Raw genomic sequence first — 26,852 nt, forward strand, 5'->3', positions numbered from 1 at the left:
ATTGAGTCCAGCTCTGAGTCTACCCCAAATGTGAAGTGATTGATAATGTTCATGAGATATTTTCATAGCAAACAGTTGATCTACTCCTTTACATTTGCTAAGTGCTTCCAATACCTAATGTTTTAACTTTTCTATCACAGCAATAGAACAAAGTGTTCTGGTGTAGAGAGCAGATCTATCCCTCACAGAGCAATTTGGAAGACATCGCTTTCGTTTCCATCTTACTATTCTGTAAAAGTATAGCAAGTACTGTCCAAATCACCCTCTTGCTTTATTATTAGGAGAGGTGCTGATTCTATAAAGCACCCAAACCTATGCTAAACTTTGAAGTCAATGGGATTTAAGCATGTGTTTCTGCCCTTTGCTGAATTGGGGCCTCACCTAACAACTACAAGCCTCAACCTGAGATCTTCCTGTACCTAGTTGTTCATATGGTTTCTTCCTTTTCTGACACAGGCTGTGCAAGGGCCTACCAGGGATAAGGCCACCTTGGATTTAGTTCTGGCCAAAGTAATCACCACAATTACAGAATGGGTGGTGGTCCACTGGCTGGCACAGCACCTGAACAAGACCTGGAGTTTACAATCGACCAGAAGATGAATATGAGCCAACAGTGTGATGAGGTTGCCAGAAAGGCAAATAGAACTCTGGTGTGCATCAGCTGATGTGTGGCCAGTAGATCCAGGGAGGTGCTCCTCCCTCTCTATTTGGCACTGGTGAGGCCTCAGCTGGAACACTGTGTCCAGTTGTGGACACTGACCTTCAAGTAGGACATAGATAAGCATGAGAGGATACAAAGAAGGGCTATGCACATGGTCAAGGGCCTGGAGGATAGGCCCTACAAGAAGAAACTCCAAGAACTGGGCCTGTTCAGTTTGAGTAAGAGAAGGCTGAGAGGTGACTTGATAGCCGCCTACAAGTATATCGGGGTGAACACCAAGATCTAAGTGAGCAACTCTTCAGGAAGGCACCTCAAGGGAGAACAAGGACCAATGGGTATAAGCTTATAGAGGGTAAATTGAGGCTAGGTATAAGAACGAACTTTTTCTTTGTAAGGGTCATCAGAATCTGGAACACACTCCCAGCACAAGTGATGCAGTCACCATCCTTGGAGGTGTTCAAGAGGAGGCCGGATAGGCACCTTGTTGAGCTTGGCTGAGCCCAATAACTTCCTGCCCATGGCAGGGGACCAGACTTGATGAACTTCCAGTTCTACAATTCTATGATTCTATAACCTCTGTACCTTGGTTCCATAAAATCACTCTATTATTTTATATTCCTGAGTTGCAGCTTTATCCCACAAGGTCTCACTGGTATGCAACTCAATAGACTCCCCCAAACCTGGCAATATCACCCAGGAAGCTGTTACAGACCTTCAGTTCAAAAGAGTATTTCCAGGCTTATAAGTACACAGAACCTATTTGTACACATAACTATTATGATTACATGTACAGAATTGTATTAGGATTATGTCAGCTAAATGGTATGCAGTGTTGTAAAAATGTTAATGGACAGTTCTTTGGGAAAAACTGGGGAAAATAAACGGTGGGAAGAGAATCCAAAAGACATCCAACAATTTGGTGACAATTATAACATGCAGAGCTTCTTCACTGTGATCAAGGCTGTGTCCAGACCAATTCTTGTAGACTCACCCCACTTAGATCAGAAGACAGCAGTACACTCCTCAAAGACAAAGAGTTCATCAAAAACAGCTGGAAGGAGCACTACCAAAAGTTCCTAAACCAAGAACTAATGATAACTGATGAAACCTTCAAATCCATCCCTCAGCATCCAGTATGCGAAACACTTGCCAATCCACCAACCTCTGAAGACATCCACCAGGCCATAAGACAGATGATGAACAACAAAGCATCTGGCCCTGATGGCATACCTGCTGAGATCTTCAAAGCTGGTGAGGAAACTATAACCAATAAGCTCCACACACTATTTCTAAAATCTGAAATATTGAGGAAATGCCCAGTAACCTAAGGAATGTCAATACTGTCACCGTTTTTTAAAAAGGAGATAAGTCTAACTGTGGAAACTATTGAGGTATGAACCTCCTCTTCATCTCTGGGAAGATCCTTACTTGAATTCTGCTGAACCAATTCTGCTAAACCCACTTGCCAAGGAAATCCTTCCTGAGTCTGAATGTGGCTTCAGACCATCAAAAAGCATTATGGACATGATTTTTGTGGTCTTAGCAAATCCAGGAAAAATGCTGAGTACACCACCAGGAACTGTATACGACTTTTATCAGTTTGACCAGAGTTTATGACTCAGTTAATCGTGAGACTCTATGGAAGATATTATTGAAGTCTGGAGGCCCAGGGAAATTTATCACTATTCTAAGACTCCTTTATGATCAGATAATTGCACCTCCATCCTATGGAATGGCCTCACTAAGGAGCCCTTTGCCATTCAAACTGGCATCAAGCAGGGCTGCATGATCACACCAATTCTGTTTTCCATTTTCATGCAGTCATCAAGATGCTCATCCATGACAGTCTGCCACATGGCATCAGCACCAAGTATAAGATGGATGGGAACCTTTTTAACCTTTCCTATCTTCATGCCAGAACCAAAGTTACATCAGCCTTGATTGTGGAACTACAGTACACAGATGATTGTGCTGTCATTATACATACTGAGGAGGACTGACCTATAAACAGCCCTTAACTGCTTAACTCAAGCATATCAGTGCCTGGGACTGACCCTTAACATTGGAAAAACATTGGTGCTTCACCAGCCTGCTCCAGGCCAATTACCTTGGCAACCATCTCTCAAAGAAGGCCAACATTGATGAGGGTGGCACATCAGCTCCTATACTGGATCTCCCCATCATGGTTGGCCTTCTTTGAGAGATGGTTGCCAAGGCATGGAAAGTGTTCAACATTCTCTAGCTTCTGTTCACCAATGAGGATCTTTGAAGACCGTATCATTGGGTGTCCAATAATCACAACATCAGGACGTGAACAAGGCTCCTATTATGTAAGGCAGTGGTAACCCCAATGCTTCTCTATGGCTGTGAAGCTTGGGTGACATACAGGGACCACCTGAAAGGCCTGGAACACCTTCACCAGTGCTACCTCCAAAAGATTCTTGGCATTAAGTGGGAGGATTGTTGCACGAATGCCAGTGTCCACCAGCGTGGAAGTGTTGATTATTCAACATCAGCTGCAGTGGGCAGGAAATTGTGTGTGCATGCTTGATGTACATTTACCAAAACAACTGCTATACTCCCAACTCAGCCAAGGACAAAGCACACATGGGGCCCAGAGGAAATGCTTCCAGGACACCCTCAAGGTGAACATTAAGAAGTATGGCACTGACACCACAAATTAAGAAAAACTAGACTGGGACAAGGCTATATGGTGGTGCCTTGTGAGAGAAGGCACAACTTACTTTGAGGAAAACAGTCTCACCCTGGGGACAGAAAACAACTGAAATGATAGGAAAGGAAATAAGACCAAGAAATCTGTGGTTCAACCCTCCCTTTAACTACTATTTGTGGTGTCTACCACAGAGTCTGCAGCTCTAGGACTGGCCTTCTTAGCAATCAATGGACTCATCTACAATCCTTTACTTGACCCGTGTAAGTGATTGTCTTCGACTGTGATGGTCATTGCTGCCAGACATGGTATTAGGATTATGTAACCTAAATGGTATGCAATGTTGTAAAAAAGACAATGGCCAGTTCTTTGGGGAAAACTTTTCTAGTCTGAGAAAAACATCTCCAAAAACAAATTAATTTTTAGGCCTTAATTGTGCCCCATTTACTAACAAAACTAACTTGATGTAACTATATACTTCAGGGTCTTATAGTTGTAGCAAAACAAGGTTCTTTGGGTAAATCCAATACCTTTTATTAGAGCAACTAAAATAGTTGGAAAACTTCTTTGCAAGCTGTTGGATACAAACACCCTTGATGAGGCTGAGGAAGCATCTGCAGTTCATCTGCGCTCTTCCTGGATGGAACAGAATAGAAGCCAGAGGCCAGTCTGCATGCGAAAATGCCAGTCGGTGAAAATGCAAATTGAGGCAGTCACTGAGTGAGAGACAGGTGGGGAGAGGGTTGGGGAAAGGGGAATGTACACCTGGTGATAAGAATATAGCTGGCAAATATTAAAGAGGTTACCTGGGGTATCAAATGTTAGGCAGGTTATTGTGTGTCATAAATCTAACGTCTATATTTAGACATGATTGTAACCGAAAGCTTGCAAAGAAGAATTTTTCCAACTATTTTATTTGGTCTAATAAAAGATATTGGATTTACCCAAATAACTTGTCTGCCTATGTCCTTAGACTAACATGACTACAACCCATACTCCTGAAATATTTGTAGCAAAGCCTTTATTGCCAAAGCATCTTGCAACTGCATACATGATTCTCTAAGCATACTTTTCCTTTCTGTGGCTCTCCTTTTTTCTAATACATCAAGGTTACATTTCTCATTTTTACCTTCAAGGTCCTTCAAAGCAATTTCCATCGTTAGTATTGTATCTTGCTAAAATGCATGTCATTCCTCTGCTCTGTCAATGATACTAACCCTGAATAATCATTTATATATTTCTCCCACAACCATCTTCACACTTCTTTTATTTGAGTTTCTCTGGACTCAGTGTAGGGCCTGATCCTATGAGAGCGTTAATTTGTACTGATTTCACTGGAAGCTAAGCTTGCTTACTATTTCTCAGACTTGGGTCCTGCTATTTATACTGCTGTACACAAAGAAGAACAATCTAGTGAAAACTAAAAGGTCAAGAAAAAAAAAAAGATCTAGGAAAATGTAATGCTTTTGTAACTTAATGAATTACCCTATTCAAAGGCAGTTTGTGCCATTTCACTACCATGGTTTATTACTGAAATGTTGGTGATAAAAGAAAAAAAAATAGAATTCTATGATCTAATTTGAAAAAGTCATCAGATTGACCACTAATTGGGTTGTCTTATTTTCTCTAAGTTTACATGTTACATAATTCATGTTTTGTAATTAAACTTTTCTAGGGGAAACTAAAGGACAATGCTTTCAAATTATTGTGTGCATCCAATTCAAGTGAAGAGCATTACAGATGAAAGACTCCATTCTCTCGTCTAGATACTGGCTTTACAGTTGTGCCTCATCATTTTCTTTAATCTGAAAGAAAAGCAACCTAGACTCAAATATACATGTATTGCTCTGTGTGTAAGAGGAAGATATAATTATGTGTCTTTTTAATAATAAGTGTTATTATTATTTTCCATAGTTTGATAATCCTTAGGGGTGTGCAAAGCGGGCTGTGTTCAATTTGGATTCAGTCCGATTCTCGGGGACAGTAATTCAATTTACTGATTTGGTGGATTCAGCCTGATTTGGGGGGCAGTGATTCGATTCGCTGATTCGGATCACTGTTCCAATTTGATTCAGCCAAATCTGAATCTGAAAATTCAATTCTGATTCAGAGAATCAGCAATTTGGTCATAGACACAACTTTATATGTTTTTTCTATGTACCTTGAGGTACCAGGCACGGCTCATGAATGCTGAGATGGTGGAGTAGCTGGAGGGTCCCATGGGAGTGCAGGGGATCCCCTGCGTGCTTGGCGGTGGACCCAGAAGTGGACTGGAAGTACTTCCATAACCCCTGCCTACTCCCCCTGGCTCAGTGATCAGCCACGGGGGAATGCTGGGTGCTCCCCCAGACCCAGGAGGCACCAGGTGCCAAGCCAGTTGTGCTCTGCAGCAGACCCAGAAGTGGACTTTAAGTACTTCTAGTCCACTTCTAGGTCTGCTCCTAAGCACCTGGGGGACTCCACCATGCTCCCATGGGACACTTCAGCTGCCACAGTATCTCAGTGTTCATGAGCCGTGCCTGGTACCTTGAGGTACATAGAAAAAACATGCCATTCTTTGACCACTTGCCCAAACAGTTCTTATTAAAAAATGGAAAATAATTTGGAAACTTAATACTGGATATCTTAGTTTGAAAAGATAGTGACAAAAAACATTATTTGTATGGAAATATATCTGTATTAGGGATATGTTAATCTACAGCATCCGTTTTTGAACATCCCAACCCCAAACTGCAAACTCTTTGAGACAGCAATTGTATAATGCTCTGACTTGTAAACACTACTGAACAAATAATATTTAATGTTTATGTAGCTTTTTATGAGCTAAATTCCCTTCTGACTTAAACCTCGCACAGTACCCCAAATTTCACAGTCCACTAGACCACAAATCAGTTATTTTAGATTTTTTATTCAGTGTGTTTAGTGTTCTATTTTCCATTCCATTAACTACAGTGTGTTTATATTTTATCTTGTATTTCCCTTACTGTTTTCCCTTGCTTGTTATAGTTTATGACTTTGTTTACTTATAGAACTACTTAAGAAAAGATGGGAACATAAAAAGTTTTTAAAGCCCAGTTTTCTGGTATCTGAAGTGAGGGGGAGGGAAAGGGAAAGCGGAAACCTGAGACTTGGGCTTCTCTTATTTCTCACACTGATACCTGTTGTCCACCTCCAAGGGGCTAAAAAAAGGTAGGAACAACACCTGCAATAATCCACTCTTTTTTTCAGATGTGTAATGTAACACTGTTTACCTAGTACCAGGAATTAACATGGATCAGAACAGGAAAAGGAATCTCACAATTTTTGGTGGGTTTGATCATAGATTGCAATATTCTGTACAACTGGATTATTATTGCAAATAGGGTGGGATACAGCAAGAACAAGAGAAAAGTAACAAGGAAAGAAATGTATCTGGAAGATATGTGCATCTCTACCAGTGCCTGGCAAGCACAAGTATGTAAGTGCGTGCAGAGTCTGGATGTGTTCATCTCTGTTGCCCTCCTTTCACATTCCTATAAGACCATCATTTAGAAGTGACCAGGATAGAGAGTGTTCACTGATACCATAAGTACAAAAGAAGCCTTCAGAATGTTTTTCCTTGGATAATTTGAAAGTGTCAATGCAATTCCAGGATTCTGTTTCAAGACTCATCAAAAAACAAAATCAGCTGTGCTATGGCTCTCAGACTCATATTGAACTAAGTGAAACATGGTCAATCCATATTTTTCAAGACAAAAGGAAAATATTTCATGCTGATCATAGAAATCAGTTTTGAGTGCCTATATTTCCCAATGCTATTAAGTTCAGTTTGGAAGGGCTACATAAGGTTTTGGGAAGGCTGAAATTGTGCCATTTGTCACACAGTAGTTTTCTTTATGAACAGCTTCCTGACTGATATTTGGCATAAACATGGATAGAAATTATTCACCATGTCTTCCATCACTACTCAGCAAAGTGGCAAATGAGAAAAAGATTTCTAGGGCAGAAAGCCTACAGAAATGCTAAAAACATATATGTATTTATCTCAAAGATGTCTTATACTGTGACTAGAGAGAGGGATAGGCAGGTACAGTTTCTGGTACTGAAACAAATCTGAAGTAGAATAAAAACCCATCGGAGTATCACTTTGCTTTAATCCTGTTAGAGTTAATGTTTTGGTTCTCCTGCTTAATGTGCCTATCATTTCAAGTCATTAATGAAAACGATTCCGCAGAGATCTTATACTTTTTCTGAGTTCAGTGAATTGTCCAAATGAGTGACTCGTACTCTGCCCTTTCTCCATTGTTTGGAACCTACATTATTTTAAAGGAATGCTACAATATCCTGTAACCAAAAAAGCCACTTATAGCTAGTATAACCAGATGGGAAGGATACTATTTGGTACATACAGAATATTTTTCCTTCCTAGATAGCCACAAACTTTTCCAAAAGGAAGGGAAGCAATGGCTTTCCCAAAGAAAGATTAGGCCATTTTTAATGGCAACTTAAATTAGACACTGATATTTGATTCTATGCTGTAATTTTCAAAAGTGCCTAAATGACTTAAGAGTAAACATTTTGCTTTCAAGTTACTTAATCTGGTTTTGAAAATTCCAACCTGAGTCCATATTTATGTCCCTAACTTTAAGCATCCATTTTCAAAATATTGGTCAAACCAAAATCATCACAAGCATGAGAAAGGCAATCTATGAGACTTTGGAGTCCTGCTTCCAGCATGTAGGGGGTGCACAGAGGTGCATGTGCACCCCCTAAGTGCACCACCTGGCAGCAGCATTCTCTGTTTAGGTGATGGGCAGGAGGGGCAGGCAAGAGCACTGGTGCCCCCCCCCCAGAGTGCTGACAGGAGAGTGGGGACACCAGGAGAAGCAATCCCTGCAGTCCCCACAATGGCCAGTCACGCCAACCAGGGGGGAGGTTCCCCTGTGGCCAATTATGCTGACCTGGAAGTGCCGTGCCACTGGCACTTCTGGGTTGGTGCAACACTTCTGGGTCAGCACGATCAGCCATAGGGGGACCTCCCCGCCAGTCACTGACTAGCTGCTTGGTGGACAAGTGCCCCCCCCAAATCAGGCACCAGTCACCCATGCCTGCTTCTGAATGACTAACAATTGTGTCATCAGCAGAGAGCATTTCACGGACAAGAACATCTCAGGTTTTTGTTTTCGCTTTGAGACAAGCAAGGTTAAAGAGTTTCCTATTGGATCTGGTCTAATGGTATATTCCTTCTGAACAGCCACTGAATGTATATTTGAGTAGGACAGTGAAGAAAATCCCAAAAAGTATCAGATCTAGGAAACAGCCCTGTTTGACACCACTCTTGATTTCAAATTCTTTCAAACATGACCCATCAAAGGGTAGCCAATCTTCTTCAGGATTCAGAACAAACCAACTCTGCTGACAAGATCAAAAGCTTTGGTGAGATCAACAAATGCTGTGTACAGATATTTCCTTTGTTCATGCCACTTTTCTTGTAGCTGTCTCAAGAAAAATATCATATCCATTGTGAATCTACCAGATCTGAAAAAATGGATTAAAGGCTTGGGCTAATAAGAAAAGAGTGCGTCTAAGAGTGTGCCTAAAGAAATGGCTAGGCAAGTTATTTGTAAAATTATACTTCCATATGAGAGATCTATATATATAGATACATATCTATATATAGAGAGAGAGAGAGATCTATATATATAGTTATAATATCTATATATAAATAGATCTCTCTCATATGGAAGTATAATTTTAAAAATAACTCTTCTAGCCTTTTCTTTTTTATACTTCCATGAGATAGACCTATCTATATATAAAGATATCTATCTATATATAGATAGATATAGATATAGCTGTCTCATATGGAAGTATACTTTTAAAAATAACTCTTTTAGCCTTTTCTTTTTATATTAACATCAACAAACCTTAGGCACACTCTTCTCTTATTAGCCCAAGCCTCCCAATATATTTTTAGTATATTAATATACAATTGTCTTGTGATGCTTCTGCAAGGAACATGCTTACATTAGTTGAGATGTTTAGGGGGAATTTTAAATATCTGTGAGGTAGTGCACCCTTCAAGGTTTCCACTAAAATGAGTTTTAAAAGCGTTCTGCTAATGAAATTTCACACAAAATCAAGAGGCAAAAAATAAAATTCAGTAAAATAAAATATTCTGCAAAAGAAAGGGATCTGTGTTGCAAGGGGTTTTATCCAGTGGCCTACATATGCAGAGCAGCCTAAAGGGATACTTTTTGTGAGAGACATGCTTCTCTCTCGCCCATTTCCTCCTGATGAGAATTTCTGCTCTGCCTAGGGAGCATTCAGAATAGTGGAAGAGGCTCTGCAACACATTTCTGGGTTGGAATTCTGAGGCTTATTCAGCAGGATTAGATCAAAAAGGGTTGGAGGTCAGTTTGTGCCATTTTTAATTATGCTGCTTCAAGAAAGAAAAGGGAATACACATTACCGTCATTTTATCTGCACTAACAAGTCATTCCCCAACACTTGCTTGGTCTCTATTGTTTTATCCTTTCCTAGATGAGCCTGAAAGACCTGCTAGTACTAGCCCACACACGCGCACATGCACACATTAATGAGTGCTGTGACATCGCTCTTGAATCTTAGCCTCAGCTATTTTTTGCAGCACTGCCTCAGAATTTGCTTTTAATATTTAATTTGCCTGGAAATCATTAATGTGCTACAAAACCAAGGGTGAGCATCAGATTTTTCTTTATGAGCTATAAATGGAATGAGTCTTTAAAAAAGATTGGCTGTACAGATGCTCCATAAAGCCTTACCAAAAGGCATCAGTGACAAGCCAGACAGAAATAAGTGTTTTACATACCCTACAATTGCTCTCCTGCAGCTCCTGCCAGAGAACCCAAGCTCCCTCCCCCTACTTGAGCTTCTACTGTCTGTCCCCACCCCTCCAGGCAGGGTAGATCAGCGCAGCCAGTGGGGCTGAGGGAGCCCATGGCAAGAGGGCTCACGCAGACCCAGGGACCCCAAGTCACATCCATGCTAGCGCACTGCAGCGGAAATCACTTTTCATGCCAAGTGGCAAGACCATACCACATGTCACATTTACACATGCAGGGAGCCTGTATGGTGCAGTACATCCATGCATCAGGGCTACAGAGCATATCAGGGGCCCGCATGATGCAGTGATGGAGAGTGGGGTTCGCATGACTTGCCAGGAGCCAGGTGTTGTGGTGAGGGAGGACAGCCAACACAATATGTGTTTAGGAGGTCTGTTGTCCTTGGCTACTTAGAAGTTAGATAGCCCTGTTTTAAACTAACATTGTGTTCATCTCTCTGCCACTGTCTACCACCATTTCTACTTATCTTCCAACTGTTCCAGAAACTTTGCATTTATTTAGGACACTTCAACTTTTGGAACATACTACACCCTGGGAAAGTGCTCAGTTGGGAAATCTGCTTAATCAGAGCATTTCCCAAAGAAGCTTAATGAATGGTAATGACTATTGCTTAATGGGCATGGTAATTCTGCTCGACTGGGACACCTTCAGTAGTACTGAGGTTAGTAAGCATGTCTTCATATCTTTATGGTGCTATCCATCCACCATAGAAGGAGAGCAACCTTGGGAAAAGCTAGAGGTACACCAGCCCTCGGAGCTCCACCTTGAAGGGAGAGGAGATTCAGAGGATCTGAAGTCTGGGAACCTGTGAAGCATACAGCAACAAAAGGGGTGCTGGTGGAGAGAAAGTGAATATTTGTGTGGTGGAGAGACAAATAGGAGAAAAGAGAACTACCTTATGGGGGAAAAAAGTAAGAAAGACCTTGAAGACACAAGCATACCAGGAGAGGCAAACCAAGTAACTTGGGACTCTGATGAAGTAAAAGCAAGGAAAAAGAAGAAAGGAAAGAAGGGCCTGATTTGAGGGAAATGTCTGGAGAAGAAATGAGAATGAACTGATGGAAAGAGACTATGTATTCTGAGATAATGAGCAGTGCAAGGACAAATAAGGATTAGAGAATATTGGCAATGTTTCAATACATAGTGCACATGAGCTACTGCAAAAGCAGTAAACACCGCTGTCAATAGCAAATTCCTAGTGGAGCTAGTTTCCAACCGTTAGAAACTTCCACCACTGGGAAACCTGTAATCTTGCAACTCACAATGTGTAACCAGAAGAAAAACCAGGTACAGAGCTGGGAATCTAGGCCTCAATGGGGCTAGCTGCACACTACATGTGCTCTCTGTAGTCTCCAGCAACAGAAAGAGGTGGCACAAAGCTAGTATTGGGGGACAGTTTCAGTTCTGCCCCACGAAGAAAAAGCCTAAGACTGCCTGCACATGCTGACTTCTGGCCATTGCTCCCAGCCTCTACTCCTGCCTTTTCAGACCTACAGTAAGTACTAGAAACAGTGGAAGTTTCTGAGTTGGAAGAGAAGGAACTTTCCAAGTGTGGTGGTGATAGAGATCAGTACATGGACTATCAGCTTCATACCCATGACTTAGCAAAGCCTCTTCCCCTCAAACAGTGATCCACTAAAATGCTGGGGGAATACACTTCATAGAAACTTCTTCAGCACCTAAAAACTTCATTTAGTCCCCGTCGCAAGATATACCCCTCTCAGGGAAGAGCGAGGGAATACGAGAAAATGACTGACAGATTGTCTCCCTGGTACTGCTTGTGTCACCACTGATGCCCAACACAGATATCTACAGTGAATAGATTCCATGGTGTTTTTCCCCTTTTTGTGGCATGCAGAGGGAGGGGGGAAATGCTGGGAGAAAGCAATTGAGTGATTACTAGTTCTGGCTGGCAGCTGTTCATGTGTAGTGGGCAAGAAATAGCAGCTGGGGTTGTAAGATTTCAGAGGAGGAGTTTTTTGGCCAATTGTTTTAAACAATTATGGTGGTCTGACATACCAGGAGTTGGTTTACATTGGGGTCACATTCTCTGAAATGAAATCATTTAAACCCCTTTTTCAAAAATGAAGGCGTAAACTCCCAACCAGTCATTTAGGATTTATAACAGTCCATCATAGCCTGATGGACCTTTTGGACTATCCTAATTCACTCATTAATACCTTCCCAAACATATCCTATACACCAGATCTCAGCAAGATCCTTCAAACAAAGGCTATCTTTAAGATAAGATATAGCAAAGGGACACTAGGAAGGATTTTGTTTTATTTTTTAAAGATGATTGTCAACTTTTTCTGAGTTTCATATTTCAAAATAAGTTTTTTCAAATCACATCAAGGGACGGGTGGTATGCAAAGAAACAAATAGATTTTCCACTAACCACACAACAAACACTGAGGAAATTCACTGCTAAGGATTTGAGAAAGAGCCAATATCAGGCTTAAAAAAGAATGGAATTGTCCTTATTTAAATTACTTTTCTTCATGAAGGGAAAACACCATAAATAGAAATAAAAGCCAAATGGTCTCTATTTTGTCAGGTACAATGCAGATAGGAATTCAACAAATTTACACCAAGGAAATTAATAGCAATCTGGTTTGGTTTGTTTTTTTTTTTCTCTGAAAAGCACAAAGGCAATTGTCAATAAACAGAATTTCAGCTGGTAGGGAAGCCAGGATTTGACCTGAAGATTTCAGAGTGCCATTTAATTAAAAAAGAAACAGCTGCATACTGGTAAAGATTCTATAGAAAGGAATAAGTAAAGTTTATTCCAAACAGCCAGAAAGACAGGAATTCTTGCAAAGCACTGCTAACATAAAGAGTACAGAATGGAGCTTCTCAAGTGGATGAAACCACACTACCTACAAAACAGTTGCAAAAAGGTAATGTGCTGAATGAGTAAAACAGTCTTCTGCAAGAGCAATGCTGTTAGAAGTTTATAATTTACTTATTGTGTTCCTTCTGCTATATTTTGTCTGTACACATTTATTTTTGTCCATGGAAAAATAGTTCTATATATTAATGTATCATGCATACATTTGGCAAATTAAGCACTTGTTAGTCTTTTTAGGATCATTCTTCCAAATTGAACCTCTGAAAAGGTTTCCCAATGATGACAGCATCTTCCATCAATCAAACTCTTTTTCCTTCCAGATATTAACTTGTTTTCAAAATTGTTCTACTGCTTCACCTCACGAGTTCTGGGAAACATATCCAAATCGTATTTCAGACCCCTGAATTGAAATGCTCACTCCGCTCCAGCACATACCTTAAATTTTGTTTGCCACTTGGTCTGCCACACTGAACTACTGTTTTTATTTTTTATTTCATACCATGTATTCTCTATACACTGGTGCAGAACTTTAATCTATTTTGACTGTAATGTTCTAAAAATAGGTGCATCATGTCAGTCCCTATACATTCAGCCTACTCCAGCCTTCCTTTTTACCAAATACCATTAATTTTGTGTGTGCATTTCTTGAGACCTGCTGGAATTCCAAGTACCAGTGGGGAGAGAACACTGTCAATTTGCAGAAAACAGTGCCTCAGTCATTTAAGGGAAACAGAAAAAACCCTATAATTAAAACCTAAAATCAAAAGTCAGTAATGGACAAAATGCTATTGATCATTTTGCCAACTTGCTGAAGCTCCTGATCACCGCACAGCACTGTCAGTTTACTTCAGACTCCGCCAATCATTAGGTCTCCCCACTTGCAGCTGCTTGCACTCTGGAAGCATGACAACACTTAGAGTCAGGAGTGACACTGACTGAGAGAGAAGCAAAGTGCCTGACAAAAGGGTGAAATTGACAGGGAGTAACCTAGCATTCCCAAGCCCAGGAGTGAAACTGACAAGAAAGGAGGAGACACAGTAATCAACACAGGAATGAAATTCACAAGAGGTGGTCCTCGTGGCCACTAGCAGTATAAAAATGATATGATGCCTTTCAGCCATTCCTCTGCAGACAGAACTTTCCCTAGGTCTTAAATAAACAGCAATAAATTAATGCTTAGCTTGTTTTATTATTTAATCATTATTGTTTCCTTTGTAGCTTAGTAATTCTAATTATAAAACATTTAATCAACCATTTTATTCCTTTATTATGCATCACAATAAATCACCAGGCATATAAATACTAACTCCACACAGCTTCATTTTTCATTCCAGCCATATATAAATATGATTTGGATCACTCACACCTGATAGAAACTACCAAATAGCCTTCATTAATTTACCTAAACTTTAAAATCCCTCTGGTAAAGTGCTTCAAAAAAGTCTATTAAGAAAGATAGATAATTATTAGGAAGAATTACAAATTATTTGAGGCCCCAGAAAAAAATAAACAAGAATAAAATGTCATTTTTAGCATGGCAAAAAGTTAACAAGTATGTACCATATGGTTCCATAATAGGACTGAAGTTGTCTAATATATTTGTTGATGATATAGAAAAGGATGCTAAGTAGGAAAGTGAACAGATTGCTCCAAATTATGTAGTTTAGTCAAGACTAGAGTAGACTGTGAAGAACTCTAGAGACAATGATCCAGCATAGTTGAATACAGTAAATTTTTGTTAACTGGTCACCACAAGAGGACTGAAAATAATGGCAGATTCAAGATAGTGGTCCTAGAATTGGATTGATGTAGGTGGTCTCTGCTACCCAAATTAAAATCCCACCTACTTCAGTGGGGTCTGCCCAGGAAGTTGTGGACACAGGGTGTGTGTCTACAGGACACTTAACTGAGCATTAGACTAATCTAATGCACAGTAAAGTGTCACCGTCTATACATGTGTAGCAATTACTACACAGTAGGCTAGTCTAAAGTGCTGATTTCTAGTATCTGTACATATAGATGCAAACCAGGTACACCTAAGGATGTGCCCTATTCTCAATTGAATGGGAGGGGTAGGCAAGAGGGGTTGCTGTGAGAGGGATGCCAGAATTTCAACAGATCCCTCTTGCCTCTATAGAGTTAGCCCAAGCCCAAAGTTCTTAACTATATACAATTTATTAAGTTATAATATACATAAACATAAAACTATATATCATATACATATATTTACATAGTGAACACTAACCAATAACCAAGGTTAAACCCTAAATAACACTATTTACATCACAATATAACATTTTAAATACAAAATATAAGGCACAAACGTGAACAATCTTAATAACATCTATTCCTCACTGCAGTCCCAAGGCCTTTGCCCTGCATGCTGTGTGCACACACAGTGTGGCCCGCTGGCCCTGTTGGGGTTGCGGGGTTGAGCCACCGCTTGCGGCTCCCAAAGCCTGAGCTCCATGCACCTAACTGCGCACCATGATGGGCCCAAGCAGTCCCACACTTCTCCCAGAGCCGGGTCTTCATGCACCATCCCTGTGCACTGTCAACAGCCCCAGCGGTCTCACACCACTCCCAAGGCTGCTTCTCTAGTGGCAGCTTCAGGAGCCTTGGGCCTGTTACCCGCTGTGGAAGAGCTCCGCAGCTTTTCTTGGCTGTGCTCATCTTGAGTCCCTTGCTGCATCTGCCCCTCGTGCTGGGCACACAGCTCCTTTTATATGCTCCAGGGCTCCACCCCTGAAGTCTTCTGGACCTGACAGTTTACAGTTTTCAATCAGGCATGGGGGACTTCTTCTCCCCCTCCCCTCAGGAAAGGGGTGTGCCTCCTGATTGGTGGATGTTAAGCAAAATCCAATCAAAACAGCAGCATCTCAAGCCTGGGACTCAACCCAAGCTCTGAAAGGTGAGCCTGCTACATAGATACTAAAAATCAGTGCATTAAACTAATACACTGAAGCACATGTGTAAAAGCTGACCAGTAGCAAATTGCTCCTGGTCAGCCTAGGCAGCAAGGGGCCACAGAGGATAGAGAGAGCTGTCCCAGCTCAACAGGATGCTGCCTGCCAGCCATGTGGAGATGGGTACACACCCCTGTCCCAGCCACCTGCGGAAGGTTTAGATTGAGAGTGTGGTCGAGGGTAGAAAGGTAAGAAAGATTTATTGACTTAAGAAAAACACAACTACGCATAGTAACAAGACAAATGATGACAGACAAAAGCAATTCACGTCAGCAACTTATTGGCAGTCCCTTTGATGCTTGATACACAGCAAGCTTCTTTCTTCACAAAGTTCAGCGAGATCAGGCATCCCCGAACAATGCTGTCTGAAGGGTGCTGGGAAGGACCCTGGAATGCAGTTTTTGGGCTCTTCAAGGTCCACAGGCCCACTGATCCAGGCAACAGCTAACTAATCCTTTTCACAGAGCTGCATCTTCTTTCTGAATGGTTTCCAAATATTTTAGCTAATTTATAGCTTCTGAAGGACACTGATAACTTGCAACCACTTAGATTCCTTTTTCTTCAACTGTTCATAGACTGACCAATAGCAGTACAAGCCTTGGATTTCTTTGATAAGGTAATTTTAACTGCATCACAGGGCCTTACTACTTCCAGGCTTTGCTAAATTTACTAGGCCTTACTTTATACAAGGCCTTACTACATCTTAAACTATAATTAGGCTTTTAGCAACAACTTATAGCTTAATATCTAAACAAAGACCAAGTGTTTTTCTGTATAAACTTCATAGAGCCTTCAGCAAGCACTTTTATCACAGAGACATACTTTTCAGCTGCCACAATCCCCACCTCCACATTGCTGAGAGAGCTGTCCCAAGTGCCTGGCAGCTGCCCCCCAGCTACATAGAGATAGGGGTCCCAATCTCCACATGACTGGGAGGCAGCTGCCCAGGAGTTGGGACAGCTCTCCCCAACCACACAGAGATCAGGATCATCCCCCATAACCACTGCCAGCCCAGGGCTGGCATGTGGGGGAGCCTGGAGCTCCCTCTGGCTGCTGCATGGGGGCAGAGTGGGGCAGAAGAGTGGGGCAGAAGCAGCCCTGGACTGGACTGATCCCATTGTTAGAAATATTATTAAAAATGCATTATCAATAGCAGATTTAGAAGAAAAAAAAAAAAGAACACAGCTGCTACCCATCCTTGTCTCCTTAATGGGAGAGGGAAGGGGGGGGTTGGAAATTGAAGGGAAAAACCACCAAAAGCCCTTTGTACTAAAGGTATCACTCCCTCTCTGTCCTGCAAATTTACTGTCTCTTTGTCACACTAAATCACACTTTCTTTCATGACCCCACATTCCTAAGGCTAAGATAAGAGCAAATGCCATTTTTTGCCTTCAGGATGAACCTTGAGTAACCTTGAGTCCCATCCACGCACGCGTGATAACCTAATGCATATTAAGCCTACCCGCCCCGCATACTTAAGTAGTTAATTGTAATGCACATGGGACGTATGAAGCGACATGTTTACATATATGTTTGTATGAACCGGAAATGAGTTGTAAAAATTCCTCCTTCTGCACACGTGGTCAGGAGAGAGGGGATAAAAGCCTGCTAATGATTATGCTCGGGGGCAGAGGGATTTGATCTTTTGTCTTCTCCCTCTGACCCTATTTGCAAATATATACCTTTTGTATTGCTAATAAAGTGTGTCTGAAGCTGAAAGTTTTTTTCCACCTCCCGAGAAACGAACCATGATTTTTTTAATTCAACAATTGGCGCCCAACGTGGGGCTTCTCGAGGACTACCCCGGAATTCAGTGACGGAGCACCTCCAGTACCAGGGATTTGTGCACACCGAGCCGACTTTGGACTCACCCTGGTATTTGAGGTTTAAGTCCAAATATCCGGGAAGTTAAAGGAAGTATCCTATGTAAATTCTGAGTTTCTGGAGAGGCAGACACACTTTGGAATTTGGATCGAGATCTCTGGGGTATCTGAGTGAGTATACGAATTCCCTTTGCCTAATCTGGTGTACGGATCGAAAACAAAGGATGTGTAAGTTTGCTGAGAAATTCTAGGCTTAGCTCTCATTGTAAATCATCTGTTGTTGAGATCTTTTTGGTATTTGGTGTGCATTGGGCGCATTTTTGTGGGCAAATGGGTACGAGTAGCTCTCGTGTAGAAAACAATATTGATACCCCTCTAAAAGTCTTATTACGTCATTTTAATAAATTTGCAAGGCCGGCCGATTATGGAATAAAAATGAAAAAAGGTGATTTAACTAAGTTTTGTCAACTCGAGTGGCCAACATTTGGGGTCCACCGGACCCCGAAAGGATCCTTTGTGCTAAAAGAAGTGATAGCTATCCATGAAATTGTTATGCAAAATGGGTATTGGAATCAGTTTCCTTATATTGATTGTTGGTTGTGGGTGGTTCAAAATCAGCCACCTTGGATTAAGAATTACTTAGCAAAGTCTCATGTGATGCTTGTTAAGAAAAAGGCTCGGGGGGCGCCGCCTGTACTTCCTGAGTCTAATGAGGGGGGGAATTCTGAATTGGCTGAGTACCGGACCCGTGCTCCGGTTGCCCTGTCGGGTAGCGAAGATGAGTCAGACGCCTCCTCGGCATCCAGTTCTTCTGCACCACCGCCCCCTCCCTTAGAGAGACCACCACCGACGTACCAATGCATACCTAATGAGTTAGAGCGTGAGCCTCAGCCAAGTGCCTCATCTGAATCAGGAAATAAGGGTTATTATTTGCGCAAGCCTGTAGAGTCACAGCCGGTGTTGAACTGTCCGATGCGAGAGGTTATTGGGGAAGGAGGCACTGCAACTTTTGTCTACACCCCATTTAGCACTTCAGATTTATTTAACTGGAAAAATCAGAGCCCCTCTTTTCGTGAAGACCCTGAAAAGATGAAGGATTTGTTTCGATCTATTGGGCAGACTCATCGACCCACTTGGGCTGATGTCCAGATGATGCTCCAGACTCTCCTAACCCCGGAGGAGAGGAGATTAGTGTTAGGTACAGCAGAGCGTATTGCGGCAGCCAGAGTTGAGTCAGAGGGTGCTGCTGGTCGTACTCTGCGTGATACCTACCCTGTAGAAGAGCCAGGATGGGACAATCATACTGCAGAGGGCAGAGAGCTGAGTGCACGGTATTTGGGAATTATAGTGGAAGCAATGGGAAAGGCAGTGCCTCGGATTACCAATCTGTCTAAATTGTATGAGGTGAGACAGGGAAGAGAGGAGGATCCCTCAGCTTTCCTTGGGAAGCTGTATGAGGCGTTTCGCAGGTTTTCGGATCTGGATCCAGAAGCCCCAGATAACCAGCGCATGGTAAATCTTATGTTCATTGGTCAATCTGCTGCTGATATCCGTAAGAAGTTACAGAAAACTGAGGGAGGTGCTGGGAAACCGATTTCAGAGCTGGTGGAAATTGCATATAAGGTGTATGGGAATCGTGAGCAAGTGCAGGAGCGCAAGGAGGATAAAAAGGCTCAGCGACAGATGGCAGCACTAGCAGCTGCTATAACTGGAGGGAACCCTGGAAAGGCTGGGATACAGAAGAGGAAGGGAGAAAGAGTGGGAGCAGATGTTTGTGCTTATTGCAAGGAGAAAGGACACTGGAAGAGGGAATGCCCGAAGTTGAAGGAGAAGACAGAAGGGGAACCGAGAGGTCACCTCATGCGGGCAGAAGACAAGGGTGAGGATTCAGAATGAAGGGGACAGGGATCTAAGACCACTACCCTTCGGGTTGGAGCCCGAGAAGATCCCATGGTAACCATGAGGGTTGGTGGCAAAAACTTTGAAGCCTTGGTGGATACTGGGGCTACATTTTCAATGATTCCAGAAAAACCCCCCTGTGCAGGAACTAGTGAACAGCATCTACTTGTAGAAGGGATTGAGGGAATGCAAACTCGACTCCCTGTTTGTAAACCACTCCTCACCAAGGTGGGAGACCATTTGCTCGAGCACTCCTTTGTGTATTCTCCAAGTTGCCCGGTTGCACTCCTTGGGCGGGACTTACTCACAAAATTGCAAGCTGAGATCTTTTTCAGAGACGATCAGATGGTGGTCCAGCTACCTGTCAAGCAGAGCTCGAACTATCAGATGGCTCTCCTGGAGGACCGACGCCCTGCAGTAAGTCCAGAAGATCACATGACTGGAGTAGACCCCTCAGTATGGGCTGATGGAACCCCTGCGCGAGCTAAGTTCGTCTCCCCGGTAAGGATCGTACTCAAGGAAGGGGAGGGGCCCGTTCGGGTAAAGCAGTACCCACTCAGCCGAGCGGCCAGAGCTGGACTCAAGCCGTTAATAGAGAAATACAAGAGGTACGGATGGCTAGTGGAAGGGTCTTCACCCTATAACACCCCCATTCTTGGAGTGCCAAAGGCAGATGGGGTCTCATACAGACTGGTCCAAGACTTACGGGCAGTAAATAAGAAGGTCCTTTCAGACCATCCTGTAGTCCCGAACCCTCACACGATTTTGACACAAGTACCGGGGGAAGCTGAAATATTTTCAGTGCTAGATTTGAAAGATGCTTTCTTCTCTATTCCTCTTCACCGAGAGAGTCAAAAATTGTTTGCTTTTGAATGGGAGGATCCAGATACTTTCCATAAAGCCCAACTCATGTGGACAGTTCTTCCACAAGGATTTATAGCAGCCCCCCATATTTTTGGACTTGCCCTTCAGAAGGACTTGGGGGAATGGAAGGGATCACACCCCGCAGTGACTCTCCTCCAGTATGTGGATGACCTGCTAGTTGCAAGCCCAAACTTGCAGCTCTGCGAGGAAGCCACCAGGTCACTCCTAAACACTCTGGGAAAAAAAGGATATAAAGTCTCTAGAGAAAAAGCCCAAATATGTCAGCCTGAAGTCACATTTTTGGGATATAAGCTCTCAAAAGGAGTCAGAGCCCTGAGTGCAGATCGCATACAGGCGATTCAAGGTCTAACCCCACCTAAGTCACCCAAGGAGCTGCGAGCATTCCTAGGGCTAACTGGGTTCTGTCGACTATGGATACCAGATTACGGTGGGAAGGCTAGACCACTGTATGAATCCCTGACTAAGGAGAGTCTCACTAAATGGAAATGGAATAAAGAAATGCAGCATGCTTTTGATCTGCTGAAGGCAGCATTAACCCAGCCCCCAGCCTTAGCCATCCCAAACAGTAAAAAGCCATATCGACTGTATGTTCATGAGAATCGAGGGGTTGCATCAGGGGTGCTGACACAGCCATCGGGCCCGACCTGGAGACCCGTGGGATATTATTCAAAGGTTCTAGATCCAGTTGCACTCGGGTGGCCAGCCTGTCTTCGGGCTCTGGCAGCCACAGCAGTGGTTGTTGAAGAAGCCCAGAAGATAGTCATGGGTGCGGATATGGAAATACTCACTCCTCATGGAGTTCCCCAGATCCTAGGGACTGAGGGAGGGAAATTTCTTAACCCCTCCAGACAATCACGGTATGAGATATTTTTGCTCTCTAATCCAGGACTTACTTTCAAACATACTACAGCCTTAAACCCTGCAACCTTGCTGCCAGAGCCAGGGCAACCGACGCATGACTGCCTTGAGGTCCTGAATCAGACCACGCAGGTGCGACCTGATCTTGCTGAGGACCCAATTGAAGACCCAGATGTTGAATACTTTGTGGACGGCTCCAGCTCTGTCATCGATGGAAAAAGACGAACAGGATGTGCAGTGGTAACCTTGGATAAGGTAGTATGGAGGGAGTCATTGCCGAGCTCATGGTCGGCACAGGCCGCAGAACTCACTGCGCTCACCCGAGCATTACAGCTGGGGACAGACCAGCGAGTTAATATATACACTGACTCTCGCTATGCTTTTTCTACAGTCCATGCGCACGGACTATTGTGGAAAGAAAGGGGTTTCATTACTGCCTCTGGGAATAAGATTGCTAATGGCCCCCAGATTATCAAACTACTAGAGGCACTCCACCAGCCTAAAGAGGTAGCAGTCATTCATGTGCGGGCCCATGGGAAGGCTGCTGAGAAAAAGCATAAGCTTGGAAATGCAAAGGCTGATGCAGCAGCAAAGGAAGCTGCATTTATTGGGGGAGAAGCGGAAGAGGTATCCAAGCAGGCTATGTCCCATGCCATATGGCCATACGTTCAGGATTTGGTCCCACAGTATTCCCCTGAAGAAGATAAATTTGCACAGAAAGCTTGTGCAGAAAAGAACTCCCAGGGGTGGTGGATAGTACCAGGAGGGAAAGTCATGATACCCAGGCCATTGCTTCGGGAGGTGCTGCAACAGCTCCATGCAAGAACCCATATGGGAGGTTTGGCCATGGGTGATCTAATGATCCGCCAAGCAGTAGCCCCAGGGCTATATGTAGAAGCTCAGCGCATTGCTACCAGGTGCATTACATGCCAGAAAGTAAACCCTCGAAGGAAACCCCCTGTGCCAATGGGAGGTAGACCCTGGGCAGCGTACCCTGGACAGGCATGGCAGATTGATTTTGCCGAGCTCCCACGATCCGGACATCACGGGTTTTTACTTGTCATGGTAGACCAGCTCTCTGGTTGGGTCGAGGCTTGGCCCACCAGGACTGCCACTGCAGCTGCAGTAGTGAAGTATTTGTTACAGGAGATCATTCCCCAGTATTCCCTGCCTGAGTCCATCGAGTCGGATCAAGGACAACACTTTGTGGGAAGAGTGGTTCAAGAAGTCGCACAAGCTCTCAAGGTTACTTGGAAACTACACACACCATGGAGACCACAGAGTTCAGGACAAGTGGAACGCATGAATAGAACTTTAAAGACTTTGCTCACCAAAATCTGTATTGAAACACGCCTTAAGTGGCCTCAAGCATTGCCGCTAGCTCTTACTTGCATTCGAAACACTCCCCGCCGGGGCCTCAAATTGACCCCATATGAAATTATGTTTGGCAAGCCGCCTCGAGTCTTACCTCCTGGGATGCGAGAGAATGTAACTTTTGAATTAGGTAATAGTGAACTTCATACATATGTTATTGCCTTGCAGTCTGTCTTGTTTTCTCTTCACAGGTATGCAGCCTCCTTTCAGCGTCTGCCTTTAGATGTACCGGTACATGACTTCTCCCCGGGAGACTGGGTCTTGGTGCAGCGGTGGAAAAAGGAGCCTTTGACTGAGAGGTGGAGTGGCCCTTTCCAGGTACTTCTAACAACCCACACCGCTGTAAAGATTACTGGCCATGATCGTTGGATACACCATACTCGTGTGAAACGACATCCACAAGCGTCAGAGGACAACATCTCCCAAGACGAACTCACTCCGGAAGCTGAGTCGTCTTCGGAACAAGAAGCCAGCAAGTGGAGCTGTGAACCTACTGGTGATCTCCAAGTGCGCCTGAGACGGCTTAATCAAAGCTCAGAAAATTAGACAAGAAAGTAAAAGGGAAAATATGGTGGGAATCTTAATGTGCCTTGTTCTTATCTGCATAATGAAAGAAGCAGAATTGAGCAGCCTTAACCGCTGGCTCACACCCTCGCTTTCCCAAATTGCTCCCCCAGGGACAAATTTGTATGTTGATATGATGGAAAGAATTGCAGGTACTTTTAATCTTACCAACTGCTGGGCCTGTGGGGGGCTTCGGGAGGCCAGAGGCCAGTGGCCTTGGAGGGCTTTTCCTTTGGCCCCGAAATGGCTAGTAAGTAGTAAGGCAGATGTTAAGAGTACTAGTCAAAAATGGGATGAGAACCACAGTTGGGAACTTTCCCAAGTGGCGTTAGGAGAGTATTGCATCAGTAATAATGGTACAGGAAAAAGGTTGGGACACAGCCGTTGCATATGGACTTTAAAAGTAAGGTGGATGAACCTTACAAGATTAGAACGGCTTTATTATCCTAATAGCCCAGGGTATAATTGGCTAGTGTGGCAGCATCCCAATGGAACAATTGTGTGGTTTAATAAATATTGGAGTGCCACAAATCAAAGTGATGATCGGACAGATTGTACAGACAAGAACCAGGATGGGCTATGGGAATGTTCCATGAAAGGAGGCCACGCAGTTGCTGGTCCTTTGGGTCCAGAAGGAGGCTTGGGGTTTCCCGAGATGCCCTATGGTTGGGCCCCTCCAAATGCCACCAATAGAGAAAATAGGGCCTTAAGAGGATACTATTGGATTTGCGGACGACGGGCCTATACAATACTACCACAGGGGTGGACGGGAACTTGCTATATGGGAGTAATTGTACCAGCTTTCTTTTTGTTACCGTCTGAGGTTGGAAATAAGCTAGGAGTCTCTTTGTATGATGATTGGAAAAGGGCCAAGAGAAGTATTGATGTAAGTTTGACACAGGGTAGCTCCCAAAAGTGGAAGAAGGATGAGTGGCCCCCTCAGAGGATTATTGAGTATTATGGACCAGCTACAAGGGCTAATGATGGGAGTTGGGGATACCGGACACCAATATATATGCTGAATAGAATCATCCGGTTGCAGGCAGTCTTGGAAGTAATTACTAACCAGACCGCCACTGCTCTCGAGTTATTGGCCCGACAAAGTTCTCAGATGAGAGCAGCCATATACCAAAATCGGATGGCCTTAGACTATTTACCTGCAGAGGAAGGCGGAGTCTGCGGAAAGCTCAACCTTTCTAACTGTTGCCTCCAAATAGATGACAACGGGAAAGCAGTCTTAGAGATTGCCAAAGAGATTAGAAAAATAGCCCATGTACCAATACAAACGTGGGAAACCACATGGAATAAGGACTGGTGGTTTCAATTATTTGGAGGACCCTGGTGGAAAAAGGTAGGGTTTGTGCTTTTGTGTGCTCTAACTGGTTTGATTTTTATCCCTTGCCTTATTCCTTGTCTCACTAGATTGATAACCACCACAGTGGAAGGAATGCAGGTCGCAGCAGTCCCTCTAAAAGCACAGACTGCTGCAAAGGTCATGGTCCTCAGAAAAATTCCTCGTAATTATCTTGATATGCCCGAATGAAGTAAAGATCAGAAAGCATCTCGAGGGGGGATATTGTTAGAAATATTATTAAAAATGCATTATCAATAGCAGATTTAGAAGAAAAAAAAAAAAGAACACAGCTGCTACCCATCCTTGTCTCCTTAATGGGAGAGGGAAGGGGGGGGTTGGAAATTGAAGGGAAAAACCACCAAAAGCCCTTTGTACTAAAGGTATCACTCCCTCTCTGTCCTGCAAATTTACTGTCTCTTTGTCACACTAAATCACACTTTCTTTCATGACCCCACATTCCTAAGGCTAAGATAAGAGCAAATGCCATTTTTTGCCTTCAGGATGAACCTTGAGTAACCTTGAGTCCCATCCACGCACGCGTGATAACCTAATGCATATTAAGCCTACCCGCCCCGCATGCTTAAGTAGTTAATTGTAATGCACATGGGACGTATGAAGCGACATGTTTACATATATGTTTGTATGAACCGGAAATGAGTTGTAAAAATTCCTCCTTCTGCACACGTGGTCAGGAGAGAGGGGATAAAAGCCTGCTAATGATTATGCTCGGGGGCAGAGGGATTTGATCTTTTGTCTTCTCCCTCTGACCCTATTTGCAAATATATACCTTTTGTATTGCTAATAAAGTGTGTCTGAAGCTGAAAGTTTTTTTCCACCTCCCGAGAAACGAACCATGATTTTTTTAATTCAACACCATCAGGAGCAAAACTGTTCCCTAAGGATGCATGTTCAGATGCTTGCAATGCTACGGTTTAACGCAGCAGAATTTTCTGCACAGAAAATTCAGGTGCATTAATTGCATGTGTACATGTACCCAGAGTATATTTAACATTAATGAGGTTCAGTATGCCCAGATCCAGTTGCAAGATCAGACATACAAAATGGATGGATCATTTATGTCATTTCTAAAGAAACTTTCCATCATATGAGTTTTGAAAGAGAGACAACAAAAACTGCATTTATGAAAAAATATATTATTTACAATGCATTCAAATAATTTTGATTGATAGTATTTGGTTGTTTCACAGTTTATTTTGTATTTGTTTGCTCTATCCTTATGCCTTCTGGTGCAGAAGAGAGAACAGTTAGCTCCAAAACTGAAATGAAAGGCAGAAAGAAGTGTGGGTTCAGTAGCATTTCAAAGGAAACATATTATTTTAAATTTATCTAAGTTCTTTCCCTAGTGTGTTATGTACTACTGTATTCCCATTTGTTGTTGTATGTACCAAGGTCAAGTTCCACAAGGTGTCAAAGGTCAAATTCCATGAGGTTTTGTTTCAAGTAATTCCTATATTAATGGATATCAAAGTAAATAAAAAGGCCTGTTGAAACACCAGACTCCTGTGGAAATATATCTATTCTACTTGCATTTCCATTAGCAAGGCTGGTATTTCAGTGAAAGTCAGTTGATCTAAACATTTGAGGAAGTAGCTTCCTTTATTACACTGTGAAAAGTGAATGAGTGTTTGGAGTGTCAGACAACTGTCAAAACACTTGCTTTATTTACTTCCATTTCCATTAACTAAGTCATTTTGTGTAAACAAACAGAAAACCCACTTGAAAAAAGGTAATAAATCACTCCAACCTAATCGCACTCAAATCATATATCATCAAAGCATGTGATAGCCATGCTACTGAAATAATGTATGTTTAAAAAGAGAGGCAGAGGGAACTCTTTATTGCAATTTCAAAAATAATAATAATAAAGAATTTAAAAGTGCGCAACCAGGGAATTTGAAAAACAAAGCAAAATAAATCTTTTTAAGGATAAATCTGGTAAGGAATGATGAAAAGGAAAACTCAGACCCAAACTTTCAAGTTGGTTATTGACTACACTTTAGATTTGTATCCCAAAGGAGGATGCCAGAGGAGTGCGATTGCTCACTCAAGGGGAAAAAAAAAT

The 26,852-nt window shown here is 42.8% G+C and overlaps 1 long non-coding RNA gene across 1 annotated transcript in view; it reads right to left on the minus strand.

Annotated features, from left to right (window-relative positions):
• LOC149868404 (uncharacterized) overlaps nucleotides 1-26,852 on the minus strand; it is a 359,260-nt gene that overhangs the window by 178,838 nt on the left and 153,570 nt on the right. The window lies entirely within an intron of this gene.

The sequence above is a fragment of the Crocodylus siamensis genome, chromosome 3 (genome assembly GCF_052110815.1).
Source record: "Crocodylus siamensis isolate JL-2025a chromosome 3, ASM5211081v1, whole genome shotgun sequence".
Taxonomy (NCBI): Eukaryota; Metazoa; Chordata; order Crocodylia; family Crocodylidae; genus Crocodylus; species Crocodylus siamensis.